The following is a 12,498-nucleotide window of genomic DNA, read 5'->3' as shown; positions in this document are numbered from 1 at the left end:
TTCTATATTTTTATATCCTAACGCGTTCTGTTAAGATTTTTGCTCTGGTGTAGACATGAAAGTACTGTCCATGGTAATAAAATACTGTCTAGACGCTACCCTAGAGGGCTGGCATCACTCCAGTGGGCCTTACAACAATAGTCCAGCTCTGTAAGGCCCAACAAAATGAGCTGATTAGTGTTAGGCTTTTTTTTGAACATTTGCTTTCCAGATGTTCTGCAAAATTGGGAGAAATTATCATATGCAAGAAAAAGGAGATGTATCTCAAAACTGTTAATTGAGGCAGCGTTGCGCTAATTTACAAAAGGAAATCTGCAAACATGTAGGTGTGTTAATAATTAGAATCAGAAAATTTTAATTTTTCAGAGGGCACTGATAGAGTAGTTGTAGCCATGGCTAACAGCACATTATGTTAAACCATTTTAGCCTACATATAATTGCATGATAGTGGGTTGTGGTTTTATACTGTGTTTTGGGTGAGGCCTTTAACAGAAGGCAAGCTATTTTCAATAGCTGTATTTGCTTTCATTTCTTCCTTGCACATGCATTATCTTGTTCTGGGTAGCTGGGAAACCATCTACCACACTAGCCCCCATCTCAAGAGCATTCTATATGCTGCGGCACACCTCACTAGGGAATGAAGACATTTGAACAAATCATTCCATGGTGATGGAACACTACATGTTCCCCTTGCCAGCCTGCATCATCTTGAAACCCAGCTGCATCACCTTCAGTGCCACCACCATGCATTAAGAGTCTACAAGCCAGCTACCTTTTCTACTACACATTGACTATATGCTTGTCATTGACCCTGTGCAGTGCTCCTCTGCCTTTTGGCTAGGTTTGCAGTGTAGCAGTACCACATACACAAGAGTGACACCCCTGCTTACTTGGCAGACAATCTTGCTGTTACCAGTGGCTCTCCACACACCCGCAGCAAGAACATCTTCAGACGAAAGGAGAAGTGCTAAAAAGAAGATAAACAAGCAAAAGGCCTTTTCCATCATTGCACCAATGATTTAGAACAATATCCCTATATCCACTTGGACAGCCCAAACGGCTCCAATTTAGCATGAATTGATTTATTGATAATCTGAACCAATAAGGTTGCTTCTTGCAAAGTTGCTTTAACAATAGGGAATTGATGGTACTTCCCGTGATGTAATTTCCTGTGATTTCACATTGTATGCCAATTAGAGAAGCCTCACACATTCACTGTTTACCCGGGGCCCCAAAAGTCCTAGGATCGGCACTGCTCTGGGTGTATGTGTATTCAGATAAAGGGTCATGATCCAAAGCCTAATTGCACAGATGGTATACCCTAAAAGTAATTATATTATTATGCTACATTCACAAAAATTTCAATAAATATATTGTGTAAAACCTTTTTAACCCTTACCTAATGTATAATCATTCCTAACTCTGTTCTGGACAAACAGCCATATAGGGCACAATTATGAAATATGCAAGATGCTTGGGTACTACCAGGAAATCTGGTGACCAGGTCCGTGATGAGACATTTTGAAATACAAACTATCTGTATATTTAATTAATGTTGTCGTTTTCGACTGTGATACAGGTACTCATTTGCAGATAGTGGACATAAAGTATATATGTACCATCGACACAACCAATCACATTAGGGAAACAATTGTGGCCTGCAATTCCTGTTGGTTGTTAGGGAAGGGTATCTGTACATGTATTTTACTTATGCTTGCAGTCCACAAATCTCTATGCAAAATCTCTAAGTACACTGGAAGGTGCACTTTGAGATGTCAACTTTGCATGACTCCATGAAGGTGCTAGGTGAAGGGAACACATACTTAAGGATGGGTAGATGTAGTCTGACTATGCAATCATTCTACTAAAACTGACTTGAAATCATCTACCAGCGTTAAAATAGCCTGTACTTACTTTAAAACAATCAATACTTTCCGCGTATTTCTGCCTCACTTTGGTCAGTGTGACATGCTGCAAGTAAACTCTCTCCTTTCGCCTTCTTCTCCTCTGCCGAACAGCACAAAAAATATTCATCTTCTTGAAAAGACAAATGAATGTCATAACAGAAAAAGCTAAGCTCTCAACATGAGCGTTACGCTGCTCAGAGCTCAATTGTTTTCTACCTGAAGACAGAAGAGTTAATCATGTGCTGTGGATGGCTGCAAAGCTGAGCAGCCGCCTGAGTCAGACATCTTGTCAAGCGTCCACAAGTGACAATGAGTAAAGGAAGCGCACCTGATAAACATGTCCAGTTGACAGCATACAAAGGGCCTCGTGCAGATAATGGGGAGATTACGGGTAGCCACATTCCGTTGCGTCTGCTCCTCTCTGGAGAAGGAAAGCCCCCAGACATCCTGCTGACTAGAACGGTCATTTGTGTCCCCTGTATATGTGCTGCAAGCGCAGGGTGACATCAGCCAAGCGTCCCTCCAAAGGGGACGTGCCGGAGGAAAGCTACTTGTGTCGTTCGACTTCTTTCCCGGCTCTGACCCCTGCTTTTGTTCCAGTGTATTGACTGCTTGTAGGTTTGCTTGAAGTTGCATAACCTTCTAAGGGGCCCCTCCCTGCTCCTGGGCTGACTGGCTTCTTCTAGATTTTAGCCATACCCATCGTGTGAGTGAGAGAGAGATGGGTTCATGGCTGGTCCATGCATTGATGCACATGAGGCTGTGCAACAAATGCAGCACTCATTTAGATCACTCGTGTAATAATGCACACTCTTCCTTAGCAACACCTCAACTCAACACCTGCTACATATTCCAGCTAATTGTATTTTATTTTCTATCACACAAATAGTGAATACAATTATTCACTATTTGTGTAGTACAAGATCGACTTAAAACCGGTTAAGTTATTATACGTTGTCTTAAAAATAGAATTATAGGTATGTAATGAAATAGAATGTAAGGGGCATGGAGAGTTCTGGTGAGGAGAGGGCAGTGATAGTTGGAGGGAGGCAGAGGAGGAAGGAAGACATTCACTCTCTTTTACTGCACTTTACATGAAGCTCTTATCAATAAATCTGCATGAAATCTGATTCATCTGCAACATTATTATAATATTAATAAACATATGTTTGTGTGGATGGAAAGATGTTGAAATTGCTGGTTGATTCTGGAGCAAAGATGAACATTATTACAGAAGAATTCTTCAAAAATATATGGAACAACAAGGAGCTGTTCCCTCCCGACAGATTTCCTGTTTCGTATGATGAAAAAAAAAAAGATTTGTTTTGATATTTTGAAACAACTCTTCAGTTCAAGGAGAAGGTTATTCATGGGAAAGAATATGTTGCTAAGAAGGGGCTTAACAATCGCCATAATATGACACACACACACACACACAAAACCAACAGAGTACTGCCACAAACACAAATCCGCCAGACCAAAGGTCAGTGGTAAAGTGTTGGTACAAACACCCCTACCGTTATGCCAACAAAACAACGCCCATCACATTATGACCCACGGATCACCACGTCAGACATTCTACTGCAGTAAATGATTGGCGGTACACACCGGTGCGGTCAGAATGGCCACCCAAATACAAAACAACACAACATTTGCCAAAACTAAAATCACACACCTGACACTCATACACACACCACACCACACCCACCCACCCACAGCACTATAAAACACACACCCACATTACACACAACCCTTTGCCAACACAAAAAGACTGCAATAGCTAGCCACAAAAATACAGAGGGAACTACACCCCCCCCAAACACCCATACATCTGTTACACACTCCACACCCCACACTCCACCACATTACTCAAAAACCTCTGCACAACACACACCACACAACACCCATGTCCCCACTAAGGCACCCTCATTTCACAGATGAGGAGTTGCAGGGTCATGGTGGATGAAATAGACGGGTAGAGCCACAGGTACAGCAAATATCCATTGTAAGAAAGATGGAGCTATGGCTGAGAATCGTTGACCAGGTGAACGCCGTGGGACAGCGTCCAAGAACAAGGGATGACATCAGGAAGAGGTGGAACAACTTACGGGGAAGGTACGTTCCGTGGCAGCAAGGCACCATCTCGCCATCCAGAGGACTGGCGGTGGACCCCCACCTTCTCCCCCACAGCTGACAGCATGGGAGCAGCAAGTCATGGCAATCCTGCATCCTGAGGGACTCACTGGAGTAGTCAGAGGACTGGACACTGGTGAGTCAAAATTTACTACTTATCACCCCCCATACCTGCATGCCATCTCACCCCTTCACCCTGACTCCCGTCACTGCACTCCATGCCACACAGTGCACCTACACATGTGACTAACCCCAATGCCAAGCCCTGCATGCCATACCAATGCATGTACAGCCCTATCAGCCATGCATGTACGCCCACCACCAATGCATGCACAGCATGGAGAACTAACAATCCCACATTACATCACCATACACAACAAAGGTGGCAGGCCAACAGCAGTGATATAGGGGAAGCTAGGGATGTACAATATGTCACAGACATGAAGCATAATACATCACTTACATCTCCACAGGTGCCCAAGCCAGTCCCAGCGGCGAGGAGGTGCCACGACTATCCAGTCCCCCAACAGAAGATGTCCCCAGTGATGACAGTAACTCTGGACTTCTGGATCAGGATGACCTACCTGGCCCATCAGGGACCACTGGTCAGTCGGCCACCCCAGCCGCTCCCAGCCCACCACAGACCCTCCCCCCTCAGTATCCAACACCACAGCACCCGCCCAACATCCCCACACCTCTGTCCCCAGGACACGTCAATCAGCAGTGTGCCCACCTGTACAGGCACCCCAGTCCACACCTCACAGCCAAGACAATCAGGGTCCTGGGGTCAGTGGCAGTGGGCACACTATTCAGGGGACACAGTCACAGGGGGACAGGGACACTCAGAGAACAGCTGTGCGCCAGGGGGAGGACAGGCCCAGGGAACCGACTCTTCAGGAGGCACTCACTAATGTCTTGGGGGCTTACCAGCAATCTCAGGACAAGATGGGCCAGATTCTGAACAACATGCAGGAGAACCAGCGGCTGCAGGAGGTACACCATCAGGAGATCAGGAAAGATTTGTAAGCCCTCAACACCACCATGGTCTCCATAGCAGGGTGCTGGCTGATATGGCCAATATCATGAGGGAATATACAGCACACCAGCGGGCCCCTTCCACTAGCCAGTCAACTAAACAGCCACCTCTGCTGTAGCTAGTGGACAGGAGGCCCTGCCACAGGACCCACAGGCCACCAGCACCCCTCCCCCTGCAGAAGGTAAACCACCCCGCTAACGGTCCCTGCGACTCAGACAAATGCCAGAGACACTTGCCAAGACCAAGACCACCGCCAGGAAATTAGATCCTCTTGAATGTCCCCCTTGTGTTCCACTCTGTCACCTTGCCAACTTTGAACTGCCATTGCTCCCCTTCATATGGCCCCTTGGACACTGGCCTTGTGCTACAAACAGACTGGACCAATACCCTGGACTTTCCTCTACCATCACCCCATTCCATTGCACTATTCATTCTATATATTTCACCACAATAAACATCCTTGAACACAACTTGAGTGATAGTGCTTTATGTGATGAAAACGTGCAATTATGTTCACATTTACATCTTGTGGAATTGACCTGAACTTTGTGATAGAATACAAATAATGACCTGTAGCTGTCTGTAGTCATCACATCAGTACACAGTTGGAATAACACCAACATCTGCAAATTGAGAAGGCATAGGTGACAGTTAGTTGAGCTGCAAAGGAAGTGACTGCCATCCTGCTACAGTCACACTGAAAACATATATAAATACGCATACTGGCGGTGGTCTACCCAGAGCTGGACGGGCGCTTGAGGGCAGCACAGCAGCCACAAGAGGGTGAGTACAGTAGGCAATACTACAATAATTGGCAAGTGGCATGGGATGCAGGTGGTGGGTTTCAGTAAGTGGGTACCCCTTAATGCCAGCTCAGCCATTGCTGTGTGGTCCAGCACAAGATAAATGGGCGAATAGAAACATCTTGTATTGAAGATAGGTGGCAATCCATGTAAGACAGGCCTTAGTGGGTCACAGAAGGGGTGCCCTTTGGGGTGGTTGGCTCTCATCTTGCTGTGGTACCTAGCCAATGGAATGCCAGTGCGATGCATAGTGCCCAATCTTGGTCCCTGTGTGTTATGGTAATGTGTATGCCATCTGTGGTGTTGGTGCTGTAATTGACCCAGTGCTCCCTTTCACTCTCTCTCCCCCCTATTTTCTTCTCTCATCCTGTCCATGTGAGCATTAGCATCATATGGCGTAGGAGCAAGGGCACGGGCGACTGAGGGAGCTGCATCCCACAGGACCCAGGAGGCAGAGTCCACCAACGCCGAGGGGACCAGTGGGACGGAGGGCAAGGGGAGCACCACAGCGGAGACAGGAGGTGACAACACTGACTCTGACACCTTCTCCGATGGAAGCTCCCTGGTGGTGGCAGACACCTCTGGAACCACCCCAGCTACAGGTACAGCCGCCACCCCCGTACCAGCACCGCCCTCCCAGAAGACCCCCACTGAGTTGCCCGTGCCCGCCCATCCAGGAGGGTGGGCATCTCGTTCGCCCCAGGCACCTCAGGCCCTGTCCCAGGGAGCCCTAGTGCCCTCAGTGAGGAGGCTATTGACCTCCTGAGATCCATTTTTGTAGGGCAGTCAACCATAGTAAGTACCATCGAAGGGCTGGCATCCCAGATGCAGCAATTCAATGCATTCCTCGAGGGCATCTACAGTGGGTTGGCGTCCCTACAGAGATCGTTTCAGGCTCTGGCCTCGTTTCTGATGGCAGCCAGTGTCCCTGTTCCTACCGTCCCCCCTCCAACTACCACTTCCCAGTCCCCTCATCCCCAACCCATCTCATGCACACATACAGACAAACATGCACACAAAATATCAGGCAAGAGTAGCACAGTCAAACACTGGCAGCACGCTTCAGGTCACAAGCACTCACACAAACAACATACAGTTGCACACACAACCACATCCACTGTCTTCACTGTCTCCCCCTCCTTCTCCCTCACAGTCACATCCGCACTCACACCTGCATGCACTGCATCAACAGCCACCACCGCCATCTCCGCATCATGCAGCACACACACCTTACTTGCAGACACCTCCACAACATCCAACCACGCTTCCCCTTTGTCCTCTCCCACCCTGTCTGCCCCCCTCCTAAGAGACACAAAAGCATGCACTCAATCTCCCAACATCCATCCACCTCACACATGCACACTGTCCATGCACCTGCACCCAAGTCCAGCAGACGTACACCTCCGACAACCACTCCCTCAACCTCCACTCCCATCCCTCCTCCCACATCCCACCCCAACGTACCTAAGAAGCTTTTCCTTGCCCAACTTGACCTCTTCCCTCCCCCTCCAAACCCCTGTCTTGACCGTAAGAGCAGGGTCCTAATGACCCAGAACAGCACCTCACCCAAACAGTCTGCCACTGCTCCCATCAAATCCTCAGCTGCTAGCACAAAGGGGCCCCAGAGTGTGACGGCTGCCACTCCTACTGTGATCACACCTCCACCTCAGAAAGGGAGTACTAGGGTGGCGAAAACCAAGGGACAGGAGACGGGGACAGTGGAGGCACCTCCTAGTCCTGGAGGCAAGAAAAGGAAGGTTCCCACTTCACCACCCAAGAAAAGGAAGGTACCCACTCCACCACCCAAGAAAGGGAAGGTACCCACTCCACCAGCAAAGAGAGGCAGGAGGCCCCCTCCACCAGCAATGGGCAAGGAGCCCTCACCTCCAGCAGAGGCATCCAGGGTAACACCTCCACCAGCAGTGAGCAAGGAGCCCTCACCTCCAGGAGAGGCAGCCAGGGTAACACCTCTACCAGCAGTGAGCAAGGAGCCCTCACCTCCAGCAGAGGGCATGTAGGCCTCCCACCAGGGACAATTGGGCATGGAACCCCCTTCTGAACCAGTGGGCAAGTTCCCCACTTCAGTGACAGTGGCCTTGAACTCCCCAGCAAAGACAATTGGGCATGGAGCCCCCTCCAGATCCAGTGGGCAAGTTCCCCACTTAAGAGACTGTGGCCTTGCCCTCCCTACCAGGGACAATTGGGCATGGAGCCCTCTCCAGAACCAGTGGGCATGTTCCCCACTTCAGTGACTGTGGCCTTGCACTCCCCAGCAAAGACAATTAGGCATGGAGCCCCCTCCAGAACCAGTGGGCATGTTCCCCACTTCAGCTGAGGCGCCCCCACCCTACCCCCCTACCCTCCGAGGTGCCTGCCCATTTCCAATTTGATGCCCCTGCACAGTGGAGTCTGGATAGTCAGGAGTCGATTCCGGCCTTGGACTGTCCCCTGTGGCCATGTGGGCCTTTTGTAATTTGGACTGGCCATTGGCCCTTTCTGAACATTGACGGATGCTTTTGTTTTCGCATTGGACAATATGGTGGCTGTTGGCATCAAGTTACAGTGTTTGCTGATTCTCATTGTTGTCCTTGTTTTATTTTAACGTGTATCCTGTGGCATTGGTTTAACTCTGCAGCTGGTTGTTTGTATGGTGAGTGTGAATGGTGTGTGTTGTGCGTGTTTGTATCACTCTCCTTTTCCTCCCTCCCTCCCTTGTGTGCGAGGTGGTTGTACACACCAGTGTCGTCTTCGTCGGTGTTGGTGATCCAGATGGACCATGGCATAGAGGAGCATCGGGAAGACATGAAGTTCCGGCTCCAAGGCGGCAGCAGAGTCCTCTGTGTACCTGTTGGTGAGTGTTCTGTTTCCGCCAGACTTTTGATGGCGTTGGTACCACCCCGGAAATCCTGGTTGTCTGCTGTGTCATAATGTGGTGGGTGGAACCTTGTCTTGTTGGCTACCTCTGTGGTCAGCATTGTTAACGCCCTGGCGGTTGGTGTGGTACATTGGATGTCTATAGGAGGATTCACCGCAATTGCCATAATCTGCTTCTTGGCGGTATTACCGCCACTTTAACAGTCACCGCCAATGTCTCAATGAGGGCCACAGTGTTCAAGAGGGATACGAAGTGTCAACAGGATTTTATTCAATTGAAACATGAATTAAGTTCAGAGAATATTTTATCACCTTTTGATTGTGCCAATCAATGTTGTATCACGGTTGATGCAAACAACAGTGGGTTAGGAGCAACCCTCGGCCAAGTAGTGGGACAAGTTGAAAGAACTGTTAGCTTTGCCTCCTGGGCTCTGAGAGACAATGATAAAAAAAATTGTATCTGGAGAACTGTGTGTACCGTGAAGCAATACTTTTTACATCTAGGAGGGGAGAACCATTTCAAACTCCAGATGCCGGCCAGGAGCAAGCATGGTGAGCTGCCACAGTCACAACGACTGGGTAGAGATTTGGAAGCTGCTAACAATGGAGGGTGATCTTGCACATTGTTTTGTTGTATATAGATGTACATTTGAAAAATCGAACCTATGCAATACTTAAAAATAAAGTACACCACATTACATTGCATATAATACATTCTAGTGTGTATCTGAAAATAAAGAGACCTGAGGTTTCTTCCAAGAGAATGGCGACTCCTGGCAACCCCTAAGTGACAACCATGGAGCCCGGTACCTGCTTCCACAAGCATCTCTGGCATCACAGCTCTACCTACGAACAGCAAGTGGAGGTCCTGCCTAGGGCTCATTGCCTGTCTTTATGAGATTTTGCTGCTGCCCCTACCCACACTCTGCTTGGAGTTCTGTGCAAACAAATTTTGGTCCCCAAGTCACCTTATAGTCCTCTTTTGGTTTGAACCAGTATGGTGAAATAACCTAGTCCAAAATGGTAGATTCTTCACTTCTCAGTCTTGTTTCCCAAATCAAGATTCACCCTGGACACCAACCTTACCCTCAAAGAACACATTGCCAAAACAAATTAAAGACTGCCTGGTACCACCTAAACTGTTTTGTCCAGAAAACAATTTCAAAACGGCTGTTCAAGCCATTCTATTTTTGTATCTGGATGGTGGAAACACCCTGCTTTAGGGCCTCCCAGACACCACATTAGATCCCCTCAAGGGCTTTCTACACACCATCTCATCCAGGGCGTGACAAAATATGATTACATCACCCCCATCCTGACGGCACTCTATTAGCTCCACTACCCGGCCCACATCATCTTCAAAATTGGCTGAATCATCATTTACAAAGTGATCATGACCCGCACCCCAGCTTATCTTGCAGAAAAGGTCACCATCTATTGTGGTTCTTGCCACACCCGCAACAAGGACACCATCAGACTGGTGACTGAGAAGTTAAAAAAAGACAAAACAAGGCAACCTTGTCCATCTATGCACCCATTGATCTGAGCCAACACCCCTGTATCCAGTTTAGAAAACAGTTGAAGATGCACGTCTTTAAGAACACTACATCACAATGTAGTAAGAGTACACTTCTACTCCCAGAACCCGTCTCCCTCTCCAATTAGTCTTTGACTATATGCTTGCTTTTGACCCTGTACAGCAGTCTGCTACGTTTTTTACCACACATACGTAGCTACATATCTACATATATGCATACAAACATACAAGATCACGGTCTCTAACTAATGAGTAGATTCCACAAGTGTCAGAATTAAAGCTGACCTGGCTAGAGTGTCCAGTTTTTTGCACCTGTGCTTACTGTCCCATGTTCCTTACATCAACCCTGAAGCTCCATTCTCTACACCGTGTTGTACCTAGCCTAAAAGACCTGCCACAACTGTTTTTTCCTGGTTGCCTCATTTTCTTCTAGAACACAGATCAATTCTGACCTGGTTTCTATATGTGTTTTCCCTTTAATGTCAGTGTAGTGCCCTCCCAAGGGAAGACAGCACAATGAAAGGAAATAGAAACACTTTTCTCCAGAAAAGAAAACCAAAGCCTAAAACTCCACTTTGCCCTGCCCTTGAAAACATAGAGCTAGACTTGCTGCATCACTACTACAAGTTGTTGCTCTGATTACTTAATGGTTGTCTTTACGTTGAGTCCTAGTCTTCACTGTCACACTCCTGAGAAGGGAGAGGACCACTCACTGAGACAATCATTTTAACATTTGGTGCTACCATTACTGGAGAAGGGCATAAAGAAGACAATGTCCCACAGCACATAGTGTAAGGAATGCCAAGAAGCAATCTACTTAAACCCTCCTACTCCTACCAGTGGTGCTGGAACAGCAGTTAGAGAGGGGGTGTTGGCCCCTATAATCATAGTTGGCTTGATAAAAATTCCTCTGTTTCTGAAGAATTCACCTCAGCATATGAAAGAAACCTCTCCCACTGGATGCTGTGTGGGCCTCTAACAGATGGGCTTCTGTGGTGCAATTTGACACATGCATTCCTTAATGTATAGATCAAATGTAGTATGATTGTATCTGGTCAATTTTTAGTGAACTAGTTCCCCTCTGTAATAATGTTTTTGATACTAATGCATCACAATAAAAACCACTGAAGGGCTGTCTGTGAGTCTTACCGTTGGTAGGGCTAGTTCTTAATGTCTCTTCATGCCTTATGATGCCCTCATAGAGGACTTGTGAATTCCCCTACTGCTTCACACAGAATTTTGCTCCTAAACCTACTCAGATTCGTTCAATCTGTTCTTTTAAATTTCCACACTCATTGAAAGCACTGCTCTTGATCCACCTGGGGTTTCTCAGAGATCTGCCATTGTCACTGACTTTACGAAAATTCACTTCACCAATATCTGTGGTCCTGACAATAGCTGAAGTCACCAACAACTCTGCGTTTGGTAACATTAGGATTCTTCATTTTGAATAAAGACTCACTTACAATTGTATTCCTAGCTACAGCAAGAGTACTCAATAGATTATTTCTGTTAATACACTGCCATTTATAGATCTGCTCTTTGTGCACATAGAGTCACTAGGATTGTAGTTATTTCTAGGTGCACCTCGTTTGTAGAGAGACCAATGCCAACTGGGCAGAATCGTGTGCCATTTTGTTTCTCATGCAACAACACATGCCCAAATGTCAACAAATGCTTGGATAAGCAAAGTGAATCCATCAACAAGTGGCAGGCCGCCTGCCATGGGAAAAGGTGAGCCCTCCTTACTGCTTATCAATCAAGGGAGCCCTCTAATCTATCCTCTCCTGGTCACATCACAAATGTAATCTAATTGAGTTATGCTAACTGCATTATGTATTTGTATGCTCGATGTAATGTATATGTATTTGTCATAAGTAGCATTTTGCGACCATCTTGATCTGAAACATTAAATCTTTAGGTCGAGCCTAGGCAGTGCATACCGTGTCTCTTTGAGACATGCTCTATTCACTTTGTGAGCTTCTGGCCTGCCAATCGCTTTTAACTGGTAACTTTTACTGTTGTTTGCAAAGGCTTGCTTGTATGTGGTTGTTGTAGCTTTCATGTCCCTCCTTTTTGCGTGTTGTTGCTGCCCACAGAGCAGGCCCGCATTACTTTTCTCCTTTCACTTGTGTGCATTTACGTTTAATTATGAGCACTATTTTTTTCTGTTTCTCTCTGTGTTTGCAGTAGGTATTCCTTTTGTTC

Source organism: Pleurodeles waltl, chromosome 8 (assembly GCF_031143425.1).
Source record: "Pleurodeles waltl isolate 20211129_DDA chromosome 8, aPleWal1.hap1.20221129, whole genome shotgun sequence".
Classification (NCBI taxonomy): Eukaryota; Metazoa; Chordata; class Amphibia; order Caudata; family Salamandridae; genus Pleurodeles; species Pleurodeles waltl.
The sequence above is the reverse complement of the archived record's forward strand: the minus strand, read 5'-3'. Positions refer to the sequence as shown.